This window comes from Nipponia nippon, unplaced genomic scaffold, assembly GCF_047370975.1.
Source record: "Nipponia nippon isolate SJK-2023a ecotype South Korea unplaced genomic scaffold, ASM4737097v1 scaffold_9, whole genome shotgun sequence".
Lineage (NCBI taxonomy): Eukaryota > Metazoa > Chordata > Aves > Pelecaniformes > Threskiornithidae > Nipponia > Nipponia nippon.
In genome coordinates this window covers 21,206,196-21,222,226 of record NW_028262413.1, presented here as the reverse complement: position 1 = coordinate 21,222,226, position 16,031 = coordinate 21,206,196, and the positions used below count along the sequence as shown (strand labels likewise).

Sequence of the window (16,031 nt, the reverse complement as noted above, 5' to 3'; positions counted from 1 at the left end):
GCTCATGCTTGTGAAGTTTCTGTACACTCAGATTTCTCATTCACAAGTGACAAATAAACCTCGTCCTCCACATTAATGTCTCCGTGAGAGTCACACTGCTCCGTTATTCAAGAACAATCTCATGACAGAAAAACTGCATTAATTTTTGTTTCATGTAATTTTTCTGCTTGGATACAGGTTTTACAGGTTCCTTACAATGCTGTTTTACAATGCAAACCATAAAGTATTTCAATTTTGAAGCCAAGTAGCTCTTTTACCCAGCAAATGGTACCAGAGAATAGGGTACACCCAAGCAGATCTAACAACTGCCTCCTGCCAGAGAGAGCACTGCCACATCCTCCTTTTCAGATGCAGGTTCTCCCTCCTTCCCATGTGTGACCACTGGAGCTTGTTTTGACCTCAGGAAGGGACATTTCAGAGAGCAATATCTATGGAAAATTTATTTCAATCTTCCCTAAGCTCCATTAAAAAAATGTTTCTGCTCATTTTTCCTTCCATAGCCAGCTCACTACAGGGTTAAATGCAAGGAAGAACTGATCGTCAGGGAGAAGTAAACAGGATTCTTTTTCTACTTTTGTCAACAAATATTACTTCACGGAATTTCATTTCAACTACAGGACATAATCACTGCCCAACTGAAAGCATGCTGATAGCCAATCAGCTACAGGAAATAAGAAAATCTTGAATGGAAGCTAACTGATGCAATATCTCAAATGTAAATTTAAGGTCACAAAGACACAGAAGTTTTGATTTTGCTTTCTGCAATGACAACTTCTCTTAAAAAAAAAAACAACAGATGAGAGGAATTATGAAGAACTGAAGCTTTTCCTTTTAATGCAAACACAATTGAAAGTGCAATAACCACAGAACATTCATAGGGTATTAAACCAAATGCTAAAATTACATGCAATCTTATGGTATATTTGCTGTCCCTGGAAAGAATGGAGCACATCTATTATATAAGTACTTCTTTTAACAAAATCAGCTACTGATTCTATTTTTTAAGTTGGATAGGCAGCTATTGAGGAATGAAACTTCAAGCCCCCCCTGTTATCTAAGTGCTTTTCCTTCAACCTCAGCATCAGCTTTATGCTGTTCATAGGCTACTTCCACCCTAGAGCTGTGGCTCCCTTGTGGCCTAAGCTGGACTCAGATCAGCTCAAACATGACCGCAAGAGACAGTGCAAGGCAGGGCTGGGACCATGACTGCAAGAGAAGTTGAAACCAGAAGGACCAATATCCAGTTGTTATATCAGCTGAAGCTGTGATGGAACAGCAGCCCATGTCAACCCCACCAAACCCTGCAAACATGACATTGCTCAAGGTAAATAATTAAGGTAATTATTCCATTGATAATGATTCATCACTGACCACAGAGTTTCTCTAATTTCAAGCTATTAAACTCAATTGTAATGCCCCAGTGGTGAACATGTATATACAGTGCATATTTGCTGTGCAAAATCAGCTGCTCAGGAAACTATATGGTTTGCACAGGTGCCAAAATGTGAATTTTCCATATCTCTTGGAAGTTACAGCCTCTTTTTCTAGATATTTCTCACAGCTTTTTACTAATTTTTCCAACAATAGTAAATAAAACATACATTGGGATAGTCTCAACTATTAATGAAGTTATGTGTTCCCAGCTGTTACTATGTTTCTCTCAGTACTTTTTGTACCATGTATTTATAAGCATTGTTTGGATCAGTTTTTTTTTTAAAAAAAAAAGGGTGAAGAAGAAGAAAAAAAACAGGTCAGCTGCAAAATCTACAACGGTCTTCAACAGGTCTGCAAAACTGTTAAAAAGGTTGCCTAAATCCTATTTTAAAATTGCTACACTAATATCAGTGATAGCAAAACAGTTTCCCAAAAGCCAAAGAAATGTCATACTGGTGTTTAAAAATCTAAGCAGTTAAGTAGCAGTTAAGCTATTACATACATTTTTGGGAGGAGAAGCCAGGAGGACTGGAGGTGATGTGGCCACTTTTCTAAGAGTAGTTACTAAATTAACTCTGTGCAACAGACTGTCTCTTACAGTGGTACCTGCACAGAGCCAAATTTCACTGGCCTGTAACAAGGTTCTTTGTATTGGGCAGCTCCTCCTGTCAGGTTAAAGCAAGAAGTTGACATCTGTACAGTGTAGTCTAGTGTTGTGACTGACTCATTGTGGCTGCTAAGATTTTTGAGAGACTTTGGGTGTATCTTGCAGCCAGGCACCATAATCTTTCTGTGCATTCTGCTTTGCTCTGCCACTGAAGACATTAGAGGCAAAGTATTCTCAGATGACAGGAGAAACATAAGAGCTACTCTAAGCCGAGAGCAGGAAAAAGACGGATGAGCTTTTAAAGGTTCTCCTGCATTTGAGTTTGGGTTGTTGAAAGTTAAACTCCTTTAAATTGAATTAAAGAACACTATGTATTTTGTACACATACTGTAAAATATGAGACTGAGTAGCAGCATGCACAAATTCCTAAACACTGAGATTAATCTGTCATCTTGCAAAGTCACTATCAACAGAGAGCAGCTCTGGAAAAATAACAGGTGATGTAAAGACAGAATGAGTAAATAAAACAACAGCTAAATATTGCTTTCTAGGAAATTATATTTTTGTCTAGATGATACTCTGCTATGTAAGATATCTTTTCAGTAGGGAACAAGGTCATGAATAATATTGCACTAACCAGCAAATAAAACATGGAGATCGGGCAACGCAGCTAGAAAGAAATTTGCTAAACTTTTTTCCTACATCACTTGCATAAAGTAATTAAATTACATAAATACTTCCTAATACCATATTCCTCTGAGTGTATATCTTTTCTGATATGCATCTTCCATTCTAAAAATATTTTCTATTTCACCCTTTGGCCATCAGCTGAAATGAATATCCCCTTATCCTTTCCAGGTATAAAATTAAAATCAAAAGAGAAATGCAATTTCTAGAGAGTCCCAACAGCCCTTCTGAAATGCGCTGTGCTGACACACAGATTTCAAAAACACATTAGGAGATTTTTGACCTTTTGCTCTTTCAAATCAGTTGCAGTAAAGATATAGGTCATTTTGCAATAGGAGTTCTCCCTGTAAGACAGTTTGCATAAAGTATTAAGAATTTCTTCTAGGAGAATTTCCTTTTATTTCTGAATATGAGTTAAAGGACTACTTTAGAAAAAGATAAAAATCACAAAAATGAAATTTTAAAGATCTATTAGGAAGAGCTATTACATCCTGGATTGCAGAATTACTCAAAATCTACAAATGGTATTGTGGTCAATAATGTCTTGTCTATCAAAACTCATACAACACTGCAACTCCTGCACCAAACAATTTACAGTCTAATTTACAACAGAACCTTGTAAATTCATTCAACAAACAATGAGAAGTAGAAAAGTAGCAGAATAATCCCAGTGAATATAATTAAGACATGGAAAGAATCATTGAGATCTCATGGCAGAGCCCTTTTTCTTCAAATTAAGTTGCTTTGGTCTATCCTCAGTTTGATGGGGAATTAACAGGTGTGATGTTTAATGAAATTCTATAAATACTGAGAATTACAACATTGACGTGGAACTTCATGGGACGGGCATTGTAAAATTACTCATAAGACTTCAATTCATGAAAGCATTATTAGAAGAAAAATCTCTGTCTTACAGCAATATATTACTTATGTATGGGCAACTGATTTTATTGCAGGTGATAACCAGGAGCTGCGGCTGTGCTATAATGCATAAGAACAAAGTTGATCCTAAAGACCAGTTCCTACTTTCCATGTAGCAAACCCTAAATTTTAAAGACCAGTGAAAGACCAACCTTAGCAAATCAGGCTACTCACTCTCACCATTCACCAGTGTCTCCCGTTCTACCTGCACTACAAGAAGTCATAATACGTGACTTCAAATTTGGTTGAGGTGTCTTTGTAGCTTCCTTTTACTCCAATAGTAAATAGAGGATTTAATTTTTTAAAATATAATCTATCAGGCATTTCTTTAAGTGGTACTTTAAATTATGAAATCAAATATACCAATATTATAAGAAGAAAGAGTGCAGGAAAGACACGGGAACTTATTTTCTCTAAATCCAAGCTTTCTTTCATCCACTTATGCTGCATGTATATATCATCATTCAAAACACAGGAGCACACCAAGTATATCAGTCATTTTCACAGTATGAAGAAGAAAAAGTTATTCCTTTCTCTGAGCACCCTCTCTCTTTGTTCACCTTTAAATATTTTGTCAGAATACATATTTCCTACAACAAACATGTCCCAAACGGAAGGAGAGCTGTGAAAAGAACTAGAACATAAGAAGTACTAAAGGAAATACTTATGACAATATTTCTGCACAGACTTGGAACCACCATCTGCTCACAAAAAAGTGAATATTCATAACTCACTGGTCAAACTGTGCAAGTGTACCATCTCATTTACTTCACCAGGACTTTTACCTGGATTGAGTTGTATCTGCAGCCTAGAAACAAACAAGAAAAATAGCATTGTAAAGAGATTAAACTAAACCCTTAAAACTACTATCTATAGTTTGAGTGAAAATGATAAACTGATTATTAAAATTGTATTTTTATACATGACTTCTTCCTGCATTGAGAAATTTCGATTATTTCTCAGTAATCAATGAGGAACCAAAATCCAGTGTAACAGAAGTTTCCTTAAATTCATTCACTGTTCATTCAAAGCTGTGTTAAACTTTTTTCAATATACTACCTTATTTTGATTATATATGAGGAAAAGTGCATTGTAGTTTTAGGATTTTGTTCCTGTACTTTAAAAATAGCTGTCATATTATTATCATAGTATTTTCTTTTCCTCATAATGTTGAATTTTACACACCACATAACAGACTATCAGTAACTTCAAGCAAGTACCCCCACAGCAATAAAAATAACACAACTGTTAACCAATGCAAAAGATTTACATTTTTTCAAAATTTTATAAAAAGTCTAACTTCTCTGACTGGAAGGTTAACTTCTCTGATTATCTTTTTCCCAGAAACCTCACCCCATCCAGCCCTCCTCCAAAAACACTAATGAAACACCTGTCCTCTCCCTTTCTTCTCCATCCTTCCAAACTAGTAAAAAAAAAAAAAAAAACCACCACAAAAAAACAACCACTTTTGAGAGCAATTGCTTATGCTTCAATGTGTGAGAACATATGCAGATCTCATCTTTTGCCTTGCTGCAGTTCTAATTTTATTTTAGCTGGTTTGGATCATTTTATCTTCAGGCACTGCAAACATCTGTGGGTTAAAGCCAAGGGTGAGTTTTGATACTGCCCACAGAATTTCCTCCGTTTCACAGTTAGCTGATCACCATTCACCACTCCTGAGCTCCTTCCTTGGTCTTCCCTACTGTATTTTTAAAGTATGTTCTTTCCAAATAAATCCAAATGACAGTCTCCCGTTCAAGTTTTATGGATTTTCATTTAAATAGATTGGTGGAGGAGGTATATAAACTAGCATTTTCCCATCCATTTTATGTAAAATCGTATCTAAGATGATGCGTGCACCACCAAAATAGCTGTTCAAAATGAATCATTCATACCAGTTTCCAATTTCTTATAACAGATAAGGATTGAACCACCATTGCAAAAGCTTTGAAAATGTCTTATAAGAGAGATCACTTTGTAAGCACAATGCAATGTGGGAATGGAAAGCAAGAAAAAAACCCCTAAATTATATTTTTTTAATTTATAGTATGAAAATTACCTACGTTTTACTGAAATTCAACTACAGAAGTAACGAAAGCCTTGTTACACACACAGTTTATGAAAAAAATGAAACACCACCACAAGGGCCAAGACTTCTACAGCAAAATCAAAGGAATAAAATGAGACTCCAGATGGAAAATAACTGAAACTTTCCGTAAGTTTTAAATCTTACTGCACCTTGGCTGGTGATGAACTATAATAACATATGTATGAACCAGCACAGAAACACCCATGCGTATTCATATGCATGCATATACAAAAACCCCCGTGTTTTAAAGTTCATTTTATGTTCTCAGTATTCAAAATGCTTATGATGATTTCAGGGGATTTTCTGTTTCTGCCATTTTTCTTTCATATACAGATTACAATAAAATTATTTTTTCAGGTTTGCAGGCTGTCCTTTTCTCCTCCTTTCTCCTTTTCGTTTTCTTTTTACCAGTGCATATTTTATCAAAATTAATTAAAATTTCATGAAGACAAGACAGAAAATTCTCTGATCCTTAATAAACTCATGTCTTAACCATTGCAATCTCTTCCACTTTAGCCTTTGCAAATCCCAATTTGCTATCCCTTAATTCTGTTCTAAAATACTAAAACAATTGTGCTGACTCTTTACTTTGACTGCATCAAGGTTTTTTTTTTTTCCTTCTTCTTTTCTTTTCTTTCTTTCACAATCACATCAAACGACACCTCACTGTTAGGGTCTTGCATGAGCTGTTAATCTGGAGCTATAAATGCCTTTGTTCTGCAACGATCTCCTTAACTGCCCATTTACCAGTTTTTTCAACAACTATAAACTAGTTTCATCTGTTCACAAAAGCCAATCCCACTAACCTGCAAAATCCACCAACCAATCTCTATCAAATTTCTCTTCAAAATTCAGTGGTTCTCTGAAGACTACAAATGATCCACTTCTGATTATTATAAATTCTGGTTCAGATACAACTTCTGACCCAGAAAGTCTCTCATGAACTGGTTAGAGAAACAAGAAACTACTTTGTTACTAAAACTCTTTCCATAAAGAAAGAATCTGCTATTAGCCCTTGTCAGAAACTGTATATAACTATTTGCCTTTCCTAATTTTCAGGAATGCTACTTCATGGGATTTGGAAAAAAATTTACGAGAAAACTAAGATTCAGCACCACCTTAATCTCACCACCTTGCAAAGCATGTGCATTATTTTCATTTCATCTCATCCAGAAAGCACAGACAAGTAGAAACGCATGCACTCTTAAAAGAAAAGGGAGGAAAAAGAGTTTAGTTGTTCAAAGTTATGTCTATGCCCATTGGGCACAGATTTCATTTCCATTTCAGTTCAGTTTCTCAAGCAAGACTGAGACATTTACAGTGGTGAATCATGCTACTCCAGCAAGACTGTGTGCCATTTCTCTGGGAACCTGTGGGATGATGGAAAGAGGAAGAATTCCTTAGCAGTGAAGTTTGGACAAAAAAAAAAAAAAACAAAACAAAACCACAAAACAAGCAAACAAACAAACAACAAAAAGGAAATCAGCCCCAGCTCATGAGACTGAGGCAGGCATCCCAGAGCAACTTTTTCAGTACTGCCATGGACTGTTTCATAAATAGGTTTCTCCTGCCTAATACAAGCAGTTTATAAAGACTACTATGGACTCATCTCCCTTCAAGTTGTAATTTATATCCCAGGGGCTAGGTTTGATTAGAAAGATAAAAATATCAATAAAGAATATAGAAAATTATTCTTTGGGGTTTTGTTTTTGTTTGGTTGGTTTTTTTTTATTAGGCATTACTCCCCAGCAGTCTTTTTTCCAGCAGCCTCACTGGCAAACATCAGATGAATTACTACGTGCCAGCAGTTTTACCTACGATACCACTTCATCTCTGGTACATAGCTCACACCAGCTGCTCCAACAGAATTCAGCAAAGAGAAACAAAACCATTTCTTCTCTTTCCTCCTACAGTTTTTAAGCTATACATCTGCAGTTGTCAAGTCGCTTTTCCGATGCTGGAAATCCAGTGCAATTTACATTTGCCTTCATACACACACATGCTTCTTTTTATCACACTCTAACATTTCTACAGTTTTTACCCTTGTTCCAGATGATGTTGATGGAGAGAAGAAACTACCTACTACAGATGAGGTGTTGGACAGCTGTTCCTGTGATAAAAAGGTTTTTGTTTTTTTTTTTCAATTGAGTATGGAAAAGTCCATTTAATGGACAACAGGAAGATATGCATTGTGTTTGTAAAGCCAGTAGTAGGTGTAATTTATAGCTCTCTTCTGTTCCGATCTGGGCAGGAGGGTTCGCGGTACATCACTTCGATGAAGATTTAATAGGGAGTGGTAAACCTCTGCTTACATCCTCATTTTTAAAGAGGTCCTTAAAAATATAGTAGCTTCTAAAATAGAGATGTAAAGTTGCTGGAAATGACATTAAGAAAATGTTCACCAAATTCAGAATAAAAAGTTGCGATCTCTTCTATATTCCAACCCAATTCAGATAAGTCACTCTGAACTGAGCCTTGGCATTTTCAATGCTCTTTCAATTTAAAGGAAGGGAAAAAAAAATCCCACCACAAACCCAAACCAAAACAAACCCTACAAAACCCAGTCTTCCACCGCATTCTCTTGTGCTAAACTTAGTACCATCAGTACTGGTACCAGGAACTGGCACAAAGTGATTTGCGCCAATTTTCAAGCAGCAATTTTCATGTCTATCAGATGATTAAGTTTTGCAGGACAAGCGAATGATATGTAAAAATTCCATAGCAGCTAATCAAAAATAAAACTTGAGGAAGCAGCAAAAAGCTCATAATGAAGAAATATATTCCACCACAGGTGGCAGGAAATTGTAGCTACTGATAACAAGTGTTATGGCGCTCAGGCAAAGAAAGAAAATTAGCATAAGCATGAAGGCAAAGTAGTGATAGCAGAAAAAAAAAAAAGCCTCAGAGCACTCTCCAGAAATCTATCATGAGAATCAAATGAAAAGTAATAAGTAATAAATTTGCATTTTCTGTGAGACCTTGCATTTAAACATATTCTTAAATATTTTGTGAATTTAAGTAGCTGGCTGCAGACCATGTGTTGCTTGCATATATAAAAAGCAAAGCATCGCTTCACTCAGTTCTGAAGCACCGACATCTGCAGAGAGAGATTACTGAGAAATCTAGAATGAGACCTAAGAATAAGTCACTCAGTCCATCCAAATAGACAGTGCCAATGATCAAGAATCCAAAAAATTCAAAACCTGTATTTCAGAATACTACAGAGACAAGTAAGGAACAAAGACATGAGAAGCCCGAAGTCAGGGCCAAGCCCGAGACACTGTGCAGGCCGCCATCGCCAGCGTGGCCAGGATGACGAGGGGAGGTCGGTGAGAGAGGTCTCATCTTGCATCACTCACAAACTCTTCTCCAGTTTCATTTGCTTTTCTGAAAGACTCTCTGGCTTGGGGACAGAGATGTAGGAAGTGCAACGGATTACACAACTTGCAAAAGTTGCAAAGTACCAAATACCTATTCAAGAAAGGTTTTAATATTACTGGCTTAGATGAACTCTCTAGGGGAAAAATGGATAGGATTGCAATAGAAGATGATTGGATCATCAAACTGAAAGCAAATGGAGAATTTGTCTACTTCGTCAATATGGGAGTACACAACTCAGTGAAGTCAACGGAACTCTAACAGCCATGAATAACGGCAGGGAAAACACAGACTTAAAATTTAAAGCAGCTAAACAAGATCCACGAGCAAAATATACATTCTAATAATAACAAGGAAAAAAGGAACTAGTATTTTGTCTAAAGAGAGCTAAGCCTGATCTCAGCAAAGAGCTACACTTGCAGGGCAATTGAAAAAGAGGGGAGAAGAGCACCAAAGTAACTGAGGAGACTTTCCAGCACCCAGGGAAGTGGTAAAACAAAACCAGCTGGAAAAAAACCAATCCGGTCTCTGCTGGATATATTCAGTTCACAGTTTCTCCCTGAAAAAGGGAAATTTAATACAGGAATCACGGAGAAAGTGAAGGAATCATCAAAGCAGGCTCGGGTGGGGTCATGAAAGGAAACCTCACTTTTCCATGGGATCAAAAGACTCAAACTATACAAAAAGGAAATGCTTCTCTCTGCCTTTAAGGGGTAAATTTGTACAATGTGGTATACTATATGTGTCAAGCAAGATTTGGCACATAGCCTTTGAAATATAATGAATAAAGACAAATGTTAACACATTTCCTTTGTAAGATTTAGTTTCTACATATTAGCATTTGAATTGTACTCAGCATTCTGTGGTGTCACATTAAGAAAATATGCATTTGTATGCTTTGTATTAGGAGAAACCAGCAGAAAAGCATTAACCTGGGCTCTGAGAACTCTAGGAAGAGACAGAAGCCAGTAACATACCTAAAAAACTCTGTACCATAAAAGAGCCTGCCAAGGAAAAATAAACCCTAAACCAACAAATAGCAGACAGGAATTTCACATTCATAGAGAGCGTCTGTTAATTGATTGCAAGCAATTTATTGGTATTATCAAGGATTATTTCAAAGTGAACAGAAATTTGTCATTTGCAGCTACTCTCCAGAGCACATTATCTTTACTCAGAGAAGGAAAACGTGCTAAACAGCACCTCTAAGAAGCCCCTGTTATGCCATACAGAAGCAGCCACCGCTGAAGTACTGAACAAATGCTTTTTCTCAGTCAGATTACTGAGTAATGCACTATAGGAAGGCCGCTCAGAACATAAAATTAACCATTTAATTTTGGTCAAATGCCAACCCTCAAAGCAGCTATTTTGGTGACAGTGAAGCAAATCCAAATATAAAGAGGAAAGACAAAATTAAAATCATCCCCAACATGCAAAAATAAAATATATTATTTACAAAACAATTATAAAACACATCTTACAAAAAAAAATACATTATTGCTAAAAAGATTTTGCCTTTTTAATAATATTTTACATTTCCAAAATATTTTTAAATCAGAAAAGTGCGTATCAAAAGTAATGAGGAAGAACAAAAGAATTACATCTGTAATATAGTATTAAAATGTCATTTAAAAAAATAAAAATTTTACATTTGTGTCCTAATCTATAAAAAATTCCATGGAAATTTCATTTCCCTGACATGCCAGGAACTACGCTGCCTAGCTCACACAGCCGCACAGAAGTCAAATCATTAGATTAGGGTCAGGCTGTCATTTATATTCAAAGTCAGTAATGACAACTACTGAGTAATCAGTCCCATTTTCTCCAGTCACTTGAGCATTTACTGAAGTCTCACCTGATTATTCACTCTTCCTAACCTTACTCAAGTTCTTAAAACCATCTGGAGCACAAAACACCCACTGTACTCTTTATTAGATAAAAATGGCATGCATACAGTATAGAATGGAAAACCAGCTACTCGCACTGATGGTTTCTGTGGTCAACAGCTAGTTCACACCAAGACAGATGAGAAATATTTAAACCCCAGGGTAACAGTCAATAATAAAAAAATAAACTGACATGATATATTAACTTCATGTTTAATACATTTAAATCCAATGCATTATTTGAACAACACACACAACACCTAGAATTCAGCGGGAATAGATTCAATTTGTTCTGTTTAAAAAAAAAAAAAATCCTTAATTTTATTCCATTAAAATACCATTAACTTTTTTTGGCTTTTTTTGTTTCCATGTTGTATTTTCATACATTGTTCAGGAGAGTCATTATACTGTGAAGTTTATTCAACAGAATAGATGAAAACAGGTTTGCACAGACATACTGGATAACCTCTCAGGGACACAGTTTCCATCACCTATAAAATAGAGATAACAATCCATACTTTTCTTAATGCACTTCAAGATTTACTGATGAGAAGTCCTATGCAAGAGCTAGATATTGTCTACTGTTACCCTCTCACTGAATATACTTATGTTGTAATATTACTATTACTGACCTCTTAAAAGAACATAAAATTGAAATTGAGTAGTAATTGTATGATTATAAAATGTCACTAACTTGAGATAGTAGGATAAGATTATTTAATTAAAGGAACTTTGATTTTCAAAGGGGAAAAAGTTCAGATATATCCATAGATATTTCTATTTTTAATTTAGTTGTGCAAAAAAGATTACTGTACAGGTAATTGTAGGTACAGATGTACTTTACTTCCACACAACTTTTCTGAATTAATAACATCGTATTCATATCTAAGAAGTGAAAGAAAATGGAACATACTCCTCTTCCCCTTCAAAACACAGGGGACAATCCCAGGAAAAGTAACACAGAAATAGATGGATGGGATTGCCTCTGACATTAAACCTAGAAAACAAATCTTGTTGACATATATGCGATTGTTTGGGATGAGTTAACGTATAATTTGTGTCCACCATAGCTGTGCTGAGAATTCTAATGAAGTGAGACTAGTAATCCCACACGTTGCTGTTACAGCTATTTTTCTCCAATGTAGATGGAGGAAGGTACAAAAGGTTTGCCAAAGGTCATCGTAACTATTTGAAAAGCCAGAAGTTTCAGTGGCTTCACTAGTGCCCTGCATTTACAGGCCAGACAGTGAAATGCATCTGGTGATGAAGATGAAGCAGTTTCTTCAGCTTCTTCATTTTCAGTTACAACTGACATTTAATTTTTAAGTAGTACAGAAATAACACAGCAGCCCAAAGTATCTTCCTTACTAACTTAGATAAATCACAAGAATGACAAAACAAAACTGTGAATGATTGCATATTGGGAACACCTTTAGGAGAGGACAACAGTTGCAGTTACCTTTGTGAAGAAATAATCCTTATGCGCTCCTGGCCTCACCAGACAAAACCCCACAAAGTAGTGTTACCTCCTGTTTAATGTTATCTAAAGCTTGTGTTGAAATCTAACCAGAATGGAGGTCTTGTGTTCATCAGTGGAAGCAAGCAACTTCTTACATAAATACAATCTCAGTTCTCGTAAATGACAATGAAATCCCGGTATAGTTAGACTCTTAGCCCATTACATCTTTCTAGAACAGTATTTGAGAGGCTAAAAACAGAGCGTTCTTTAGGAAGGTGTGTTTGGGAGTTTTACGATTTTTTTATTTTTACAGGGATACTAAATCGTGTGATTGAACCTGGCAGCTTGCCTTCCACAACTGAAATTAAACTATTGTGTATTATATTAAGAAATAGAGAAAATCATGGTATTTCAGACTCTTCTTACTTCTTTGCAAAGAAAAGTACAAAAATCTTGGGCAGGCTTTTTTTTTAATAGCTGAATGACTAAGGAAGTTCCCTCTCTAGTAAGTCTGTCTTAGCTTTTCAGTCTCTTACAGACATTTGAATGTCTGACAAATAGATTATAGACTACTTGTTGTAAGAGTTTTTGAAAAAACTGAAGATTGACTCTCTAGCATTTTGAAAGACAAGCACAATATTTGGTCTGCACAGCTTATAGCACCTATTAAAACCTTCATTAAAGCAACAGTGCCAAACTACTGCAGTCAAAGACTGATGTCAGTAAAAAGTAATGCTTAGCACACTGCAATAACTTGATGTTACAGTTCCCCACATAGTCATTATGACCATGGTTTCATTCTGTTCTACATTGAAAAAATATAGGCACTAAGTAGAACATAAGTTAGATTAGTTTTAGTTAAAAGAGCCTATCAAACATTTACATGTAGGTGAGAACTACAGGTACACTTATCATCACAGTGGAAATTAATCTGGAAATTATTAGTGACAAAAGAGAGCAAATCCTTGAATAATTTCTATCCACATAACCATTACATAATATTTAGAATACATTAAAGTTATGCAAGTGCCATCTTGTACAATATAATGCTTTTTATAGACTTCATAATACAAGTTACTTTCAGTTTTTTAACATACAGTATAAAAGCAGATAAATAATCTAAACAAGATTGTACAGTCTTCTTCATAGCAGCTATACAGAACTTAAAGCTATATGGTATGGAAATCTTCCTTAATTACTCATAGAAAACTTGCAAAGCCTTTTTATCTGTGCAGTTGTTATTAGTTTCTTTGTGTTTTTCATATCAAGCTTTAAGTCTATTTACTTCTGCACACATCATAGGAGAGGAAGTGTTCTATGAACAGAAAAAGACACCCAAAACAACAGGGTACTCCTGTTATGTTTCTGTTTCCTGTGTTTACTTGTTAAAAAAAGAGCAAGTGTGATTCTTTTTCTTTCCTAATAAGATGCTAACCAATCCCATTACTATACTGGGAATATATTTATTGCTGTCATAAAGCAAATCTGCTCAGACGTTGCCTTGTAATCATAAAAATCAAAAGTAATCTTATACTTCACTGTACAAAACTCTATTTAAGAGTAAATACTTACTAATTTTTCTTCATTGGTTCTACTATTTCATAAGCCCAAGACTTAATTTAGTAGGTAGTGAGTGCTGTTTCCCCTTTTTCTATAATAGTTTGAATTTTATACCTCATTTTCCCTTCTTGGTTAATGAACCTTCAGTAACAAGACAGGTAACAAATGAAAACACAGATTGTACATTTATTGTATCACTGCTTACAAATCACTAGAACCACTTACTATTCAACAGAAAATCCAGAATAAATACCAGCTTTTTCCTTTCACTTGAAAAATAATGGAATTCTCATACATTCAGAACAAGTTGGGCAACTTCATTTTAACATAGTTATAAAGTTCAGACAATCCAAGCTGCCTGACTTCTAATGCAGTTGTAACTAAAGAAATGCCTGAAATAATCTGCTGTTGCCCTTTACCTGATAGCATTGCTTGGATTCCTGCTAGTCTAAGTGGAACATCATGTAAATTTATTGCTTCCAAAATTTAGCAATTAAAAAAAACCCACCACCTTATTACAGAAATGAAAAAGTCTCATCACTGTTAAGGCAGAACATTTTCATAAAACTGGAAAAGATAAGATTCACACCACATATAGCACGATGACATATGTATCAGCACTTCACCTGTATCTAATAGTTTAATTTTATTCAGTTTTAGCTTATACAACATAGCTCATGATATTAAAAAAAAAAAAATTAAGTAATGTTACTGCTGGAACTTTCATTTATGCATTCCCACACTTGGGTTACAGACTATAAGGCTGATACTTTATCTGTGCAATTTTATTTTGCAATTACAATTGAGGGTGTGTTTTATAAAAAAAACCCCAAATTTATAATTGTGGAAAAATACTGTCTAAATCAAGTACAGAAGAAGCACTACTTAGTTCAAAACCTTGCAGTCCTGGGGGGGAGGGGGGGGGCAGGGGGAGAATCTAGAGTTCTGCTAGAGCTACCTGTTTCTATAGGTGCCATTAAGTGGCACTGCAATCTCCTCCTGCATTTAGTCTACACTCTCTGCCCTGAGTTTCAGCACTGGCCCTTACGTAATCCATTATCAATGCAGCCTAAACCACACATTTGTCACATGCACTAATCCCACACTTCATACAACACAATGTAAAGACAAAGCAGATTGATCTTTCAAACTAAGGGAAGCTCTCCTTAAATGACGTGAAACCATAAGTAGCATTGTTATATGGAAGAAATCCACATATGGTGAAGCGAATAGAGCTCTTCTGTTTCCTTGGCTGGTGTCACTAAGCCAAAAATCAAGATCTTATTTATCAATAAGAGTTGAATTCCTCAGGAATTTTCTATTTTCTAGGATTTCTACTGAGTTACAACAGTTGATTTTTAATTTGGGAGAGAAAAAGAAAAAACTACATACAGTGCTGTTGTCTTGTAAAAATGAATGAGTGCTTCATAAACAGGGTTCCAAGTCACATAACCAGCTGGGTCTTTTCGTGTTGGTTAATCAATCTTGATTTCAAAACTGGAAGAAAGAAAAGAGATAATTAGACTTGACAAACCCCAGAGAACTAAGCAAATTAATAGAACAAACAAGGCTTGATCTAAAGGATACCCCACAGGAGAAAGAGATCCAAGAGCAAAGATCCAGTGTCATAAATAGTTAGACACTTTGCAGTAAAATAATGTGATTTAAAAGTTCGAACTCTGTGACCAAAGATCTATATTAATAGCTCAAAACTATGAGCCTCAGTCCCAACAATCTCTGACTCTTGTCCATTTATCAGCACTGTAGCCCTCTGGCTTCTTATATATGTAAATAAATGGTATTTTTATTGCATACAGTCCTTTGGAGACTTTCAACTGGTTGTATTTCCCATCATCTTTAAAAATAGCTAGCACCCTGAAGAAGATAAGTCTAAACCTTCAGCACTTCAAGCTGCTCCAGAACAGCTACTCAACATTACTAATATTCAGCACTAACGGGACAAATACAGAACGTTAACCAGGAGGGGGAAGACGAAGGGCTGAAAGTGGA

General features: G+C 35.6%; 1 protein-coding gene across 16 annotated transcripts in view; it reads right to left on the bottom strand.

Annotated features, from left to right (window-relative positions):
* Window positions 1-16,031, bottom strand: part of ATP2B2 (ATPase plasma membrane Ca2+ transporting 2) — a 442,035-nt gene that overhangs the window by 274,613 nt on the left and 151,391 nt on the right. For 12 of the 16 annotated variants that reach the window (XM_087743155.1, XM_087743162.1, XM_087743156.1 and 9 more), the window contains 2 exons: window positions 15,414-15,518; window positions 4,384-4,457 (listed from right to left, as the gene is read on the bottom strand). The gene's annotated coding sequence lies outside the window, so the exon portion shown is untranslated. The remainder of the gene's footprint in view (window positions 1-4,383; window positions 4,458-15,413; window positions 15,519-16,031) is intronic. The other 4 variants (XM_087743148.1, XM_087743146.1, XM_087743151.1 and 1 more) reach the window with 2 other exon arrangements.